Genomic DNA, 16,118 nt, shown 5'->3' with positions numbered 1-16,118 from the left:
TTGACGTCACCTGTTTAAAATTGCATCATTATTTTGTTTTTTAACTCATTACTAGCCCTAAATTCCCCCCGTCCCAACTTTTTTTGAAATGTGTTGCAGGCTTGAAATGCAGGAATAGAGGTTTATTAATAAATGAAATGAAGTTGAGAAGATAAAACATGAGATATTTCAGGTTCATCCTGTCTGCAATCAAATAAAAGTCAAAGTAAATGTAAGAAACACTGCTATTTTATTTTTATTTTATAAACATTGCATTTTCCATACTGTCCCAACTTTTTCTGATTTGGGGTTGTAGATCCCTGACAGATTTTTTGAATAATGATATGGAAAATCAATACTGGGCAAGCATAAACATTCAGGCAAATGTATTCAGCCAAAGAAGCACTTGCAAGGCCTCCTGATCACATTTCAGTTACATTTGGCCAAGAGCCCACCAGATAAGATTTGGGACAAAGTGAGTATACACCCTTGACAGGCAACAAACATGAACACCATTGCAAGGCAAAAAACACTCACTCACTCACATCTAGGGGCAATGCAGAGCAACCAATCCACTTATGGACAGTTTTTAAACGTGAAAGGACACCAGCATACCTGGAAATAATCCATATACATAAAAAGCTAGGATCACACCCAGGTGCCAAGGATCATAGAACTGTGCCACCGTCATATGATTGTCCAGATGAGTCTACACTTTTATGTCTGCAATTGTGATTGTACTGGACATTAATCATTGATACTATTTTCAGCTCCATTTCCCAGATCTGCATCTACTGGTCCAAAGTCCTGCCAGAGGGCATATTAATGATGCCATAAATCACCATGGAGATGAACCAGCCCCATAGCAGGAAAACTGATGAGGTGTGTAAACCAGATATATTATCAGACAAGCATGTGTGTGGTGTTGTAAATAACTCTAATAAGTTTATTGCTACCAACAAAAAATGGAGGAACACTGTACAAGGTAACAGTGGGTCCAGTGCTACATAAAAACACTGTGCATGAGGCTGAATATACTGCAGACAGGGTGGAGGTGCACAAATCCACACATTTTCTACTTTTACTTTTAGCTTTTAGAGCAAGCTATCCACTTTGTGAAGAATCACAGATATGAAGGTAAGGATCAAACCTGTTGTGTGGCACCCACTCTCTCTACCAGCTGTGTAGTTCTGTGACCTTGGGCACCTGGGTTTGATCCTAGCTTTTTCCACATGTGTTACTTCCAGGTATTCTGGTTTTCTTTTGCTTCTAAAAATGTCCTAAAATGAATCGGCTTCTCTGCTTTGCCCCTAAATGGGAGTAAGTGTTTTTTGACTCCCTTTTAGCGCGTCCAATTGCCCGATTGCGTCATGCTTCCTCTCCACCAATGCCGATCCCTGCTCTGATTGAGGAGAACGAAGCTAACCCATGCCCCCTCCGACACGTGGGCAGCAGCCATATGCATTTTGTCACCTACACTTTAACGAGTGCAATGCGGATCAGCTCTGTGTACGGAGAGACACACCCGACAGCACTCTTTTCCCGTCTCTGTGCAGGAGCCATCAGTCAGCCAGCAGAGGTCGTAATTGCATTAGTTATGAGTGTCCTTATCCGGCTTTTTAATATCCCACCCCTATCTGAACAACATGCCAATGAACAGGTTGTTCGTGTGGCCGGCAGGCAGAGCTGAGACTCGATACGATGTATACGAGATTCCAGCTTTGGTTCCAGGGTGAGTCGTATTAGGTGGGCTCAGGACTAAATGTGACCAGGAGGCCTTGTATGTGCTTTATAAGCTGAATACATTGGCATGAATTCTAAACCCTTTTTGTCCACAGTTAGCCAACTGTGGTCCTGTGCCTACTGGGTAAAGCTTTATGTTTGGTTTGAAATCAGTACAACTGAGTATTAGAAACCCCCTGAGTGTTAGAAATCTTTAGGGTTAAGATTCAGTTAGGGATCTATAAAATCCTGGGTTGGGGTATTGGTGCATCTAGAGAGGTGTATGGGACCTGATAACCTGCTTTTGACAATGTTTTCCTGAAGGTTTGACTCTTCAATGTCTGTCTAGATTTCTTCTAGATGCCTTCGCCAGCTCCCAGGAACATGCAGTAAACCTCAAACCCACCAGGATGAAGCTATGTTGTGTTCAGTTTCTTTATTTTAGTTAGTAGCCTAAAATGTGCCACAGGTATTTTTGTTTCCTAACACCTCCCAAAAACAATTGGCTGCTCTAAATCCCCTCTTAGAGTAACTGAATGTGTTTGCCCTGAGATCCTGGGTGTGTTGCCACCTTGCCCTCAGTGGTTCAGAGATGGGGACTCAAGTCTGCATTCGAGTCCGAGTCGCACATAAGTTGCACACACAGCGACTTTGTACTCGACTCGGACTCGTTTCAAATGACTCGGACTCGACTCGTGACTCGCATACAGTGACTTGTGGACAACAAAAGTCAGCAACATTAGTTACGTGTGACAATTATATATATATATATATATATATATATATATATATATATATATATATATATATATATATATATATATATATATATATATATATATACACTCCTGATGAAAATCTTAAGACCAGTTAAAAAATTGCAAGAATTTGCATTTTGCACTACTGGATCTTAAGAAGGTTCTAAGTAGAGCTTCACAATGCTAAAAGAAGAAATGGGTGCAAGAGACAAAAACTTTTGAGCAGGCAATTTATTGAAAACAACAATTTAACTGAAATAGGCTGTTCATCAGCTGATCAAAAGTTTAAGACCATAGCTCAAAAAACCCCGAAAACCCCCTCAAAACAGAAATCAAAGTGTCAAAAAAAGGACTCAGTAATGAGTAGCTCCACCATTCTTGTTGATCACTTCAAACAATCGTTTAGGCATGCTTGATGCAAGTGTTTTCAGGAGGCTAGTGGGAACGTTGCTCCAAGTGTTGAAGATGCCTTCACAAAGGCCATCCACTGTCTGGAACTGATGTCCATTTTTGTAAACTTCCCTTGCCATCCATCCCCAAATGTTCTCATTCAGATTTAGATCAGGGGAACACGCAGGATGGTCCAAAAGAGTGACGTTATTCTCTTGGAAGAAGTCCTTTGTCAGGCGGGCATTGTGAACTACAGCATTGTCCTGTTGAAAAACCCAGTCGTTACCACACAGACGAGGGCCCTCAGTCATGAGGGATGCCCGCTGCAACATCTCCACAAAGCCAGCTACTGTTTGATGCCCCTGCACAACCTGAAGCTCCATTGTTCCATTGAAGGAAAAAGCACCCCAAATCATGATGGCGCCCCCCCACTGTGCCGCGTAGAAAACATCTCAGGTGGGATCTCCTTGTCATGCCAGTAACGTTGGAAGCCATCAGGACCGTCAAGGTAAAATTTTTTCTCATCAGAGAATAAAACTTTCTTCCACCATTCAATGTCCCATGTTTGGGGCTCCCTTGCAAAGTCCAAATGGGCAATTTTGTGGCGTTGAAGAAGACGTGGCCTTTGAAGACGTTTTTTGTTTCTGAAGCCCTTCCCTCGCAGATGCCGTCTGATGGTTATTGAACTGCAGTCAGCACCAGTAATGGCCTTAATTTGGGTCGAGGATTGTCCCGTGTCTTGACGGACAGCCAATCGGATCCTGCGGCTTAGCGCTGGTGAAATGTTTTTGGGTCTACCACTTGACTTTTTTGTTCCATAACCCTCAGGGTCTTTTAATAAATGCAAAATGACTGTCTTACTGCATCCAATCTCAGCAGCGATGGCACGTTGTGAGAGGCCTTGCTTATGAAGCTCAACAATCCTACCACGTTCAAAGTCAGTGAGCTTTTTTGCTTTTGCCATCAGGAGGTCTTGACAGTGTAAATACTTGACAGAAAATGACATGGAATCCAAATTTCTGCGCACATTTTGGCTTTTAAAGGCTGTGGTCTTAAACTTTTGATCAGCTGAAAAAAGCATGTTTGAGTGTAAATGCAGTTTTCAATAAATTGGCTGCTTAAAAGTTTTTGTCTCTTGCACCCATTTCTTCTTTTAGCATTGTGAAGCTCTACTTGGAACCTTCTTAAGATCCAATAGTGCAAAATGCAAATTCTTGCAATTTTTTAACTGGTCTTAAGATTTTGATCAGGAGTGTATATACGTAGTGCACTTCACAGTAACATACAGTGGGGCCAAAAAGTATTTAGTCAGCCACTGATTGTGCAGGTTCTCCTACTTAGAAAGATGAGAGAGGTCTGTAATTTTCATCATAGGTACACTTCAACTATGAGAGACAAAATGAGAAAAAAAAAATCCAGGAAATCACATTGTAGGATTTTTAAAGAATTTATTTGTAAATTATGGTGGAAAATAAGTATTTGGTCAATAACAAAAGTTCAACTCAATACTTTGTAACATGACCTTTGTTGGCAATGACAGAGGTCAAACGTTTCCTGTAAGTCTTCACCAGCTTTGCACACACTGTAGCTGGTATTTTGGCCCATTCCTCCATGCAGATCTCCTCTAGAGCAGTGATGTTTTGGGGCTGTTGCTGGGCAACACAGACTCCACAAATTTTCTATGGGGTTGAGGTCTGGAGACTGGTTAGGCCACTCCAGGACCTTGAAATGCTTTTTACGGAGCCACTCCTTTGTTGCCCGAGCGGTGTGTTTGGGATCATTGTCATGCTGGAAGACCCAGCCACGTTCCATCTTCACTGCTCTCACTGATGGAAGGAGGTTTTGGCTTAAAATCTCACGATACATGGCCCCGTTCATTCTTCCCTTAACACGGATCAGTCGTCCTGTCCCCTTTGCAGAAAAACAGCCCCAAAGCATGATGTTTAAACCCCCCTGCTTCACAGTAGGTATGGTGTTCTTGGGATGCAACTCAGCATTCTTCTTCCTCCAAACACGACGAGTTGAGTTTTTACCAAAAAGTTCAATTTTGCTTTCATCTGACCACATGATATTCTCCCAATCCTCTTCTGGATCATCCATAAGCTCTCTGGCAAACTTCAGACGGGCCTGGACATGTACTGGCTTAAGCAGGGGGACACGCCTGGCACTGCAGGATTTGAGTCCCTCTCGACGTAGTGTGTTACTGATGGTAGCCTTGGTACTTTGGTCCCAGCTCTCTGCAGGTCATTCATCAGGTCCCTCCGTGTAGTTCTGGGATTTTTGCTCACCGTTCTCATGATCATTTTGACCCCACGGGATGAGATCTTGACCCCAAGGGAGATTATCAATGGTCTTGTATGTCTTCCATTTTCTTACAATTGCTCCCACAGTTGATTTATTCACACCAACCTGCTTGCCTATTGTAGATTCACTCTTCCCAGCCTGGTGCAGGTCTATAATTTTCTTCCTGGTGTCCTTCGACAACTCTTTGGTCTTGGCCATGGTTGAGTTTGGAGTCTGACTGTTTGAGGCTGTGGACAGGTGTCTTTTATACAGATAACGAGGTCAAACAGGTGCCATTAATACAGGTAACGAGTGGAGGACAGAAGAGCTTCTTAAAGAAGAAGTTACAGGTCTGTGAGAGCCAGAAATCTTGCTTTTTTTTTCTCATTTTGTCTCTCATAGTTGAAGTGTACCTATGATGAAAATTACAGACCTCTCTCATCTTTCTAAGTAGGAGAACTTGCAGTGGCTGACTAAATACTTTTTGACCCCACTGTATAATGTGAATGGAACACTCCTACAGAATTGGCGCTAATGATTGTAAGAACCGCTTTCTGAACCAATCAGACCTTCTGATTGTAATTTTTAGTAAGAAATGCTGTTATTTGCATGTATTTAGTTTGCAGCATCACACAGATGATTGTCAATGATTTTGAACACTTGATTGGCTTTCTAACGAGTTTTACTGTTTTACTTCACAGCCAGGAAAAGTTTGGAGGTTGGAGCATATTTACAAAATAACAGATTATATTCCTAATGGCACAACACATGCTTATAAATTTAATAGCATCTGGAACAACATAAACTAAGGTAAGCAGTATGATGGATTTTTTTTGCTGTGTTTTGGATTTTGGCCACTGTGCCGTGATTTGCAATGAAAACAAAATGTATGTTTAAACTTTTAACTTGTACCTAGGAAAGTGAAGACACTAAGTAAAACAGCAAAATACAGTCGCTAATCTGTTGTTGTTGTTTTTTTTTATCTGAATGTACATATTATTTGTTTATTTCTATGCTACATTTCCAATTTATGTTTTGTGTATATTATATTGACTCGTGACTTGACTCGGACTCTAGCCTAAAGACTCGTGACTCGACTCGGACTCCAGCCTAAAGACTCGTGACTCGACTCGGACTCGAATTGTGTGACTTGTGAACATTTCTGCAGTGGTTTAGTTTGACGCCAGGACTAAGGTGACCCTGACCAGGATGAAGCGGTTTTCGGAAAAAGGAATGAATGCATTTCAGAGGATGAAGCTGAGGTCTGTTTGTGCGCAAATCTTTCCCCTGATGACCAGCAGAGGGCTCCGGTATTCCTGTTTTCTCCTTCTAAAACCACGCCGAAATTCTGATAACAGAGGCGTCAATCTGCCCACCAGCAAGAACAAGGACTCTGTTCAGCTCTCTCTCCTCCAACACCAACTCCGGTTCAAATCCGCTACCAGCTTTAGCTGACTGCTGCAATCACAGCGCACGCATTTCATTAACCGGAAGACTCCGTCTGTACGGTAAGCTGTTAATGATTTATTTGTTGTTTATTTATGGCGTTATTATAAGGTGCACGGTTTTATGGAGCGGGTTTAGTGAATGTAAATACGCTGCAGTGTCCTAAACCGCACTACTGTATTTTGACAGGCTGTTTTATTTGCTAGTATGCAGGTTTGGCTCCGTCAGTAGTGTTTTATTTTGTTTTGGCTTGTATACCAAACCGGCGTTGGAGGTGAAGAGCAGACCCTTGTCTCTGGAATCCCCAATATCGACTCTATCTACCGGCATTATTGTGTTTCTTTACTCTCCATGTACAGAAGATGGAATGACTGTAGTAACCACCACTTCAGCCACTCCAGACTCAATGGGAATGTGGGTTAGTGGGTTAGTTTCACTTAGACGTTTTAAACAGTCTTTTCTTTAGGTTTAAATGTGCCAAATTGTATACAACATGCTTGAGATAAACATAGTCAGGTCAATGTTTGTTTGTTTGTTTGTTTATTAGGATTTTAACATCATGTTTTATACTTTGGTTACATTCATGACAAACGGTAGTTACTCATTACACAAGGTTCATCAGTTTACACAAGGTTATATCGAACACAGTCATGGACAATTTAGTATCTCCAATTTACCTCAGTTGCATGTCTTTGGACTGTGGGAGGAAACCGGAGCACCCGGAGTAAACCCACGTGACACAGAGAGCAGGTTAATGTAAGATGATATTGGATACAATGTTGGACATGTAAGCTTTCTTTCTATATAATGGTATATACCAATAAAAAGTCAGGTAGAATCTAGTTAGTGCAGTAGTTTAAGTGAATTAGACTGTACAGTAGGTCAAATGTTAATGCTTTTCCCATAATGTCTTCCCATAATTTTTAAACGTTTGGGCTAAAATGGTTTGGACACCTATTAGCTTATGATGATGAACTTAACATTTTAAAATGGTATTCATCTAATTTGTGTAGTGTATATGTTTTGTGTTTATACAATTACTCTGAACCATGGTTTTTGCTAGTTTTCATATTTCTAAATGAAAAAAGCATATGGTAACTTGAAATAGATAGAAGCCATGAATATCCAAATATCAGAATAAATGCTGTTATTAATTTACTTAATCTGGATTTTGAATGCCATGTGTACAGTTTGCAGTTGTTCATAGAGTAGCCAAAACCTTACTCAAGTAACTAAAATGTGAACGGAAAACATGAAATCAAAAACTTTTAATATAGATTTAATCTATTTTATTATATAGATATTATCCTATCAACATTGAATTCAGAAAGTATTTAGACAATCTGACTGAATGTCAGAATGTGATTAATAATGACTAATAAATTTGATATGCCAACAATGCATTTGTGGACACTTCCTTATTTGCATATCTCCAAAGTTATTGTGTTATCCCGTTTGAATGAATCATAACTGTCCTCCAGTTTCATTACTCAGTACTGACATCAGTTTGAAATCAAAACCGTAATAGAATTATTGAACACTTAAAAACCTCAGACATGCAGTATATAGAAAAAAAGTATTCTTTCCATTTTTGGATCTTGTTTGAACTGCCTCTTAGATTTGAAGCACTTGCCTAGCTGCTTAGATCATGCATTCCATCAGCACAACCTGAATTATTTATAATAAAAAGGAAATAAGCTCTCATGTCTCTATATATTTAGATTCCTTCTTATTGATTTTGGTGTTTCAGGACCTTATCATTTAGAAAATGCTTTACTCAGTGTGTACTTTACTTCTCATATAAATGCATATTCAGGGTAGTCTGAGCATCTTTACTCTGTTCTTTGTAATCACAGCAACAACAGGAACCTAATTCACACTCAAAAATATTATTATTTAACAAACAAAAGCATAACTATACAGTTTAGCATATATAGAGTGTAGATTAGATTTATGGTTTATATTTCTGGTCATGCTGTACTGCCCTGCATGTGTTGGGCTGCCATACATGTTGTTTTTGCGTAAAATTTTAGCAAACATGGAATTTAACCTGGGGTGTGCACAAACATTTGCATGATACCTCATTATTATGCATTATACCTGCATCATCAGTATTATTCATTTTAAAAACACATTAAAGTGTTGTTAGGTGTAAATTTGACCCTAATTACCAGTGCAAGTCTTACATGTAATGTGTTTCATTACAAAATCAGAGAGTTTAACAGTTTGATTAAAAATCTTACATAAAAAAACCTTATTTACATAATTTTTTAAATTTTGTTGTATATAGTATGGCTGTTCACCTATAATAATTACAATGTCTGTACATTTAAAGTTTGCTTGTCTGTTTTTCACTGGTGCAAAATACAATTCTTCAAATCTGAAATGTGAGGTAATGCTGGTAGTGTCCAGGTACAAGATACATTTACATTTACAGCATTTGGCAGAACTTAAGAGGATCTATCCTGAAAATTGCTTCCAAATGAGCTTTCTCAAAGTATTGGATAACGTGCCTGAATACTTTAATGTATAAGAAATTTCAGTTTTTAAATTTGTATGTAATTTTCAGAAAGCTCTAAACGTGCTTTCCCTTCATCAGTGTGGCAGATGTAGCAGTGTAGAATGATGGGGAAAATTGTTTATACACTGATCAGCCATAACATTAAAACCACCTCCTTGTTTCTACACTCACTGTCCATTTTATCAGTTTTTTTAACCTGCTTTCACCCTGTTCTTCAATGGTCAGGACCCCCACAGGACCACCACAGAGCAGGTATTATTTAGGTGGTGGATCATTAGTGTGTGTTGTGCTGGTATGAGTGGATCAGACACAGCAGTGCTGCTGGAGTTTTTAAACACCGTGTCCACTCACTGTCCACTCTATTAGACACTCCTACCTAGTTGGTCCACCTTGTAGATGTAAAGTCAGAGACGATCGCTCATCTATTCCTGCTGTTTGAGTTGGTCATCTTCTAGACCTTCATCAGTGGTCACAGCAGTGAATATAATTTTGGTTGGTGGACTATTCTCAGTCCAGCAGTGACAGTGAGGTGTTTAAAAACTCCAGCAGCACTGATATGTCTGATCTACTCATACCAGCACAACACACACTAACACACCACCACCATGTGGGGGCTAACAAAGCATACAGAGAAATACAGAGAAACAGATGGACTACAGTCAGTAATTGTAGAAATACAAAGTGCTTCTATATGGTAAATGGAGCTGATAAAATGGACAGTGAGTGTAGAAACAAGGAGGTGGTTTTAATGCTATGGCTGATCGGTGTACTTGTTTGTTAATAATGTATGTTAACATTTCTTTACGAAATGTTATCGAAACGCTTTTTCATGTGTAGATTTGCAATATTTAATTATGTAATTCTGAATTTGAGTAAAGCATATGTCCTTAATTTAGTAATTGCTTGATAAGTCCTGCTGTGCTGCGCCCGCTCTGAGGTGTTCAGGCATTCTGTTTGAAGTGTATTTTACCCTGCTGGAAAACAGAGAAATTAATTAGTTTAAAGGCAGTTTAGAGGTGAACTGATTCTTGTTCTGAGTTCACCAAATTACTTTGGGTTTAAAAAAAAAAAAGCCAAAGAAAACCCATGCTCTCCTAAACACTCTGTGTCCTAAACACTCACACGCTTTATGTGACCCCAATCCCCCAACTTGTGTAGGCACTCGAACCAGTCTCTGTATATATTACGAGCAGAAAAGACCCCGTCAAACCTTACCTCCATCCAACACAGCCAGTTGTGTTTGTGTGAACGCCAAGCCAGGTCTGTGGCTCTGCTGAGATTCGAACTTGTGGGGTGAAACACTCAGCAGTTGTGTGCTAGCCGAGCGGCCATACAAACCGTATTAAGTTACCATATAGGCCATTTGGGTGTACAGGCTTAGGACGGCTTAAAAAAATAACTTTTCTGGCAAAAAGTGCCAAAAGTTTGCACTTTTCTTCAATATAACTGGGGGTGACTGGAGCCATAACTGGAGCTGCTTGGCTAAGTGAGCGTTTGAGGCAGATAAACATTGTTACAACTGTATACTACTGTACTGAATTGTGTATCAAACTATTACAATACCAACTGTCACTATATTGGAATACTATGTAGCAGAGATGTTTACAAGTCACAAAATACGAGTCCAAGTCAAGTCACGAGTCTTTAGGCTAGAGTCCAAGTCAAGTCATGAGTCTTTAGGCTAGAGTCCAAGTCACGAGTCTTTAGGCAAGAGTCCGAGTCAAATCACAAGTCTTTAGGCTAGAGTCCAAGTCAGGTCATGAGTCTTTAGGCTAGAGTTCGAGTCAAGTCACGAGTCTTTAGGCTAGAGTCCGAGTCAAGCCACGAGTCTTTAGGCTAGAGTCCGAGTCAAGTCACGAGTCTTTAGGCTAGAGTCCGAGTTAAGTCACGAGTCTTTAGGCTAGAGTCCGAGTCAAGTCACAAGTCTTTAGGCTAGAGTCCGAGTCAAGTCACGAGTCTTTAGGCTAGAATCCGAGTCAAATCACAAGTTTTTAAACCAGAGTCCGAGTCAAGTCACAAGTATTTAGGCTAGAGTCTGAGTCAAGTCACAAGACTTTAGGCTAGAGTGTAAGACAAGTCTTTAGGCTAGAGTCCGAGTCAAATCACGAGTCTAGGCTAGAGTCTGAGTCAAGTCACGAGTCTTTAGACTAGAGTGTAAGTCAAGTCACAAGTCTTTAGGCTAGAGTCCGAGTCAAGTCACGAGTCTTTAGGCTAGAGTCCAAGTCAAGTCACGAGTCTTTAGGCTAGAGTCCGAGTCAAATCACAAGTTTTTAAACCAGAGTCCGAGTCAAGTCACAAGTATTTAGTCTAGAGTCTGAGTCAAGTCACAAGTCTTTAGGCTAGAGTGTAAGTCAAATCACAAGTCTTTAGGCTAGAGTCCGAGTCAAATCACGAGTCTATAGGCTAGAGTCTGAGTCAAGTCACAAGTCTTTAGGCTAGAGTGTAAGTCAAGTCACAAGTCTTTAGGCTAGAGTCTGAGTCAAGTCACAAGTATTTAGGCTAGAGTCTGAGTCAAGTCACAAGTCTTTAGGCTAGAGTCTGAGTCAAGTCACAAGTCTTTAGGCTAGAGTCTGAGTCAAGTCACAAGTCTTTAGGCTAGAGTCTGAGTCAAGTCACAAGTCTTAAGGCTAGAGTCTGTGTCAAGTCATGAGTTAATATAATATACACAAAACATATATTGGAAATGTAGCGTAGAAATAAACAAATAATATGTAAGCTTTTGGAATTTGCTGGTTTGTTTTTATTAGTGCTGGTGGACTTTTGAATTAGCTGGCGTGTTTTACATTTGCTTGCCTGTTTTAAATTTGCTGGTGTGTTTTTAATTTTGCTGGTATGTTTTGCACTTACCTTACAGATCCATTCTGAGGAAATATCATATACCATTCTCAGGCATTAATCCACCAACAAAACCAAGTTGGATGATTCTTTGGATTAATAGAGTTTAGGAAAATATTGGGATCTCGTTTCTATGTTGTTTTTTTTACTATCTAGCTTTTGTCTTATGCCCAGCACAAACATTTACACTACTATCCGATAAAAGCTACTACATGATTTTTGCCCAGAGTTTCGCTCGCCGACTAGTCGGCGCTAGATTTGCTGGCTCGGAAGCAACTCAGCGTTCACTCGATGATCGAAACTCGGCTCTCAATTGCTATGTGTGAACTACTCAACAACTCAATCCAAGTGGCGGGAGAGAGATTTCTAGCTTGTCAAATATCTGGATCCGAGTGCTATGTCAAACAGCCAATGAGAACGCAAGATACGGTGTGAGGGGAAGCGCAGAGGAGGAGTTGTAAAAAGGTGGGACAGGGGCGTAATATAGTTTATATCAGAATACATCGTCATACACACAAGTTTTATACAGTATTTCTGACCTTATCGTTTTCGACAAAACATAATATGCATTGCAAAAAATATTTATTTCCTCCAACTCACTATAGAACTATAGTCGTGTAGTGTGAAAGACTCCCGATTGCAAGAGATCCAGTTGTGTAGTGTGAACTGTACAGCGACCTGACGACTTGGAAAGCCGTGTAGTGTGAACTTGGCATTAGGCGTTTTGACATTTGTTTCAGGCTGCTCTCTGACATACTTCTGAGAAAGTGTATAGCGACCTCATGTATTTAAGATCACGAGTTTCATACTGTGAAGCCTCCCTGTTGGGTTTCTCACTCCAGCAGTGAAAATGTTCATGTATTTTCTGGTTTGACAACATGGGATGGCCTGGCATTAAGAAAGATGGGGGGAAGCTGCTTGTCTTTTAGAGACACTGATCAATATTTACAATCAGTGCGCTTGTATGAAATCATCCTCTCTTGGTGCCTCACTGTCTATGTTTTTCCTTGGGATGTAACTGGGATGTTATTGATTTTTCTTCAGAAGTCTGGTTAATGCATGGAGAATTCACAAAGCCAAATACAGTGCAGCTGATATTAGTGACGGTACAGTTTTCCTTATTTACATTGTGCTATAATTTTAGCAAAACTGATTCAGAATAGTTTTTGTTATGTGTGTTTAATATGGATGGACACTACAGCACCAATACATTTTGTTCAAACACTGTGTAAAATATATTGCTGTATAAGGTAGGTGTTCAGTGGATTTATTGGTCATTTCATTATGCTGAAATAGAGCTGGGAAATTTGATAGCAGTATCTCACAGTGCTCCCAAGTGAGCTCCCAGTAAGGCATTAGTCCTAATATCTAGTGCAAGTTTTGCAGTGCCATAGCCAGAAGTGTAATTGGCTTAAGCGGTCATGGTAAAATGGATAGCTTTTCTCTCCTCCCTGTTGATCCTTTGCTGCCTGGAAAGAAAAACGTCAACCTTTAAGACGGGACACCAATCCATTGCCAAACCACCATTTACCACCCTCCCACCTTTTCCCGACATAGCCAATCAATCTCTGTATGTAGACACTGACTGCCTGATAGTACCACTGGGGATTCAAGCCCTGGATTAGAGCCTTAGTAGGCTAGGATAATTTACCACTTTGCCACTCGAGCATCCACAAAAAATCATTTTAGAAGAGAATGGAAATGTTGGAGTACCCAATCAATTTTCTGCATGTTTTTGGGAGTGGTGACGAGTTAAAATATAGTCATGTTCTTTCACAAATTTAAGCTATACATTTTCCACCACCACTGGCTTTCAATAGTGCCTTATTGGTAAGGCCCTACCTAATTCATGAAATAAGCCGTCTCCTGTGAAATGAGCAGTTTCTCGTGTAATATGCAATTTGCTGTAAAATTTTAAATGTAAGGTATGTGTCACTCGTGTAGCATATATCATATGGCATCATAATTAAGCTAGTGTAACAAACTGTTCTGTGGTAGTTTGCTGACAATGTTTGATGTATGTGTTTATGTATTTAGTGTGTTTTGTCCCTTTGGGGATTCCATAAAGTTTGCTTCTCTACACACGTGATCATCTCTCTGTAGTTTGTGCTCTAAACTCAGCAAACTTTATAGATGCTCTGTAACATTAGCAATCGGTTAGACAAAATGTCGAAGTCTAAAGCTGCTAAAAACTCGGTATAACTCGGGTAACTGAGTTTGTAAAACTCCCAACCAATTCTGTGGACGCAGAGGGGGTGTGAAAACACGGATGAGTATTTAGCGTGAGCTATTAAGGTAGGCAGTGCTGTGTATTGTAGTGTCCATTGATCGTCATTTAATTTATGAGTGTTATTTAATGACTAACGTGAAATGTGGCACTTTTCTTTAAAAATTGGTGAATTAAAAAAAAATGAGATCTGTGAAATTAGTAGGGTCCTAGTTATTGGTAAGCATAAACCAGTGATCTAGTGCAAAGGTTTGCACACCCATTTACACAGTTAAAATACAAATTAAAATGTAATTTATAAAGTGAAAACAAGGCACTTTGTGTGTTTTACTGATGTCACTATCACAAATAAAAGGCCCATCCTCTAAGCAGCATTTCTTAACTGTGATATTTGCCCTTACCCCCACATACAAATTCCTACTGACATGCTCTAAATCTGCCAGATGTGTTCTTCAGTGTTGGCCTATATTTCTTTTGGCATATTTAATAATTCTGTTAGATGTTATACATTGCAATCAGATCAGGTCTAGAGATCAAGGGCTGTGCCTAGCCTTGTTGAATTGTTGTCTTGTTGTCGAGTCTTTTTTAGCATTGATGTGTACAGTAATTCTTTGCCATATGGTCCTCTGCTATTTTGAAACACAGGAAACCACAATGTAAAAACCACTGGGGACATAATGGTCAGCTGGTCACTTCCTGTCTTTGAACAGGAAGCCAGAATTAACCCCCCACTTAACTGTTCATTTTGTTTGGGTCACAGACCTGTTCCCTTAACTAAGGAACTGCTGTGTAGTGATTAATTCAGTTATTCAGTGTTAAGTCATGTGCAAGCAGTGTAGCAGCACCCAGTGTTGTTTTGCACTAACTCTTACATAAAGTGTGTCTCATTATGTGTCCTTAAAGTATTACAAAAAAGTCTTTATACAAAAAGCCTTACGTAACTACCCACAGAACTAAAAGTGTCACTGTTTAGCTCAATTCAGTAATGGTGGTTAAAAGTGGACACTGCTGTAAGCATGGGTGGAGCTGTAGGTGAGGCAGGGCATGGTCTCATGGTGTAAGCCATATGCTTGCCATTATAATGCTTGTGTTTGAACAGCTGAGTAACAACCTTGCTATTTTAGCTGGACTCACTTTCAGATAGCATACAGCTTTTCAGAAACACCTGCAACATGAGGAGTGTGTAAACACACTGACTAGAATGATAGCAGATTATTTATTTGGACAGGTTTTACATAAGGATACTTTAGTATAGTATCTATAGTAACAATAGTTGTTCTTACTTCTATCTGAATGTGTCATTAGTGTATGTGTGTGTGCTTTTAAACCTATTGGCATGTTTAGAAAAAAAAGTAGTAGTAGTTGGATTGGATAAGTTACATTTATATCTCTTTAATCATTATGATCAGCACTAGGTAATATACACCAATCAGCCATAACATTAAAACCACCTCCTTGTTTCTACACTCACTGTCCATTTTATCAGCTCCACTTACCATATAAAAAGCACTTTGTAGTTCTACAATTACTGACTGTAGTCCATCTGTTACTCTGCATGCTTTGTTAGCTTTGTTTCATGCTGTTCTTCAATGGTCAGGACTTATTTGGGTGGTGGATCATTCGCAGTGACACTGACATGGTGGTGGTGTGTTAGTGTGTGTTGTGCTGGTATAAGTGGATAAGACACAGCAGCACTGCTGGAGTTTTTGAATATCGTGTCCACTCACTGTCCACTCTATTAGACACTCCTACCTAGTTGGTCCACCTTGTAGATGTAAAGTCAGAGACGATCGCTCATCTATTGCTGCTGTTTGAGTTCGTCATTTTTTTAGATCTTCATCAGACGTCACATGACGCTGCCAACGGGGCACTGTTGGCTGGTTATATTTTTGGTTGGTGGACTATTCTCAGTCCAGCAGTGACAGTGACGTGTTTAAAAACTCCAGCAGTACTGCTT

The 16,118-nt window shown here is 39.8% G+C and overlaps 1 protein-coding gene across 2 annotated transcripts in view; it reads left to right on the top strand.

The window, feature by feature from the left end:
• The first annotated feature begins 6,538 nt into the window (after positions 1–6,538).
• The window catches only part of ptprea (protein tyrosine phosphatase receptor type Ea), a 154,662-nt gene continuing 145,082 nt past the window's right edge, over positions 6,539–16,118 (top strand). For both annotated transcript variants that reach the window (XM_063002897.1, XM_063002896.1), the window contains exon 1: positions 6,539–6,640. The gene's annotated coding sequence lies outside the window, so the exon portion shown is untranslated. The remainder of the gene's footprint in view (positions 6,641–16,118) is intronic.

This window comes from Trichomycterus rosablanca, chromosome 10 (genome assembly GCF_030014385.1).
Source record: "Trichomycterus rosablanca isolate fTriRos1 chromosome 10, fTriRos1.hap1, whole genome shotgun sequence".
Lineage (NCBI taxonomy): Eukaryota > Metazoa > Chordata > Actinopteri > Siluriformes > Trichomycteridae > Trichomycterus > Trichomycterus rosablanca.
This window is presented reverse-complemented; position numbering and strand designations above follow the sequence as displayed.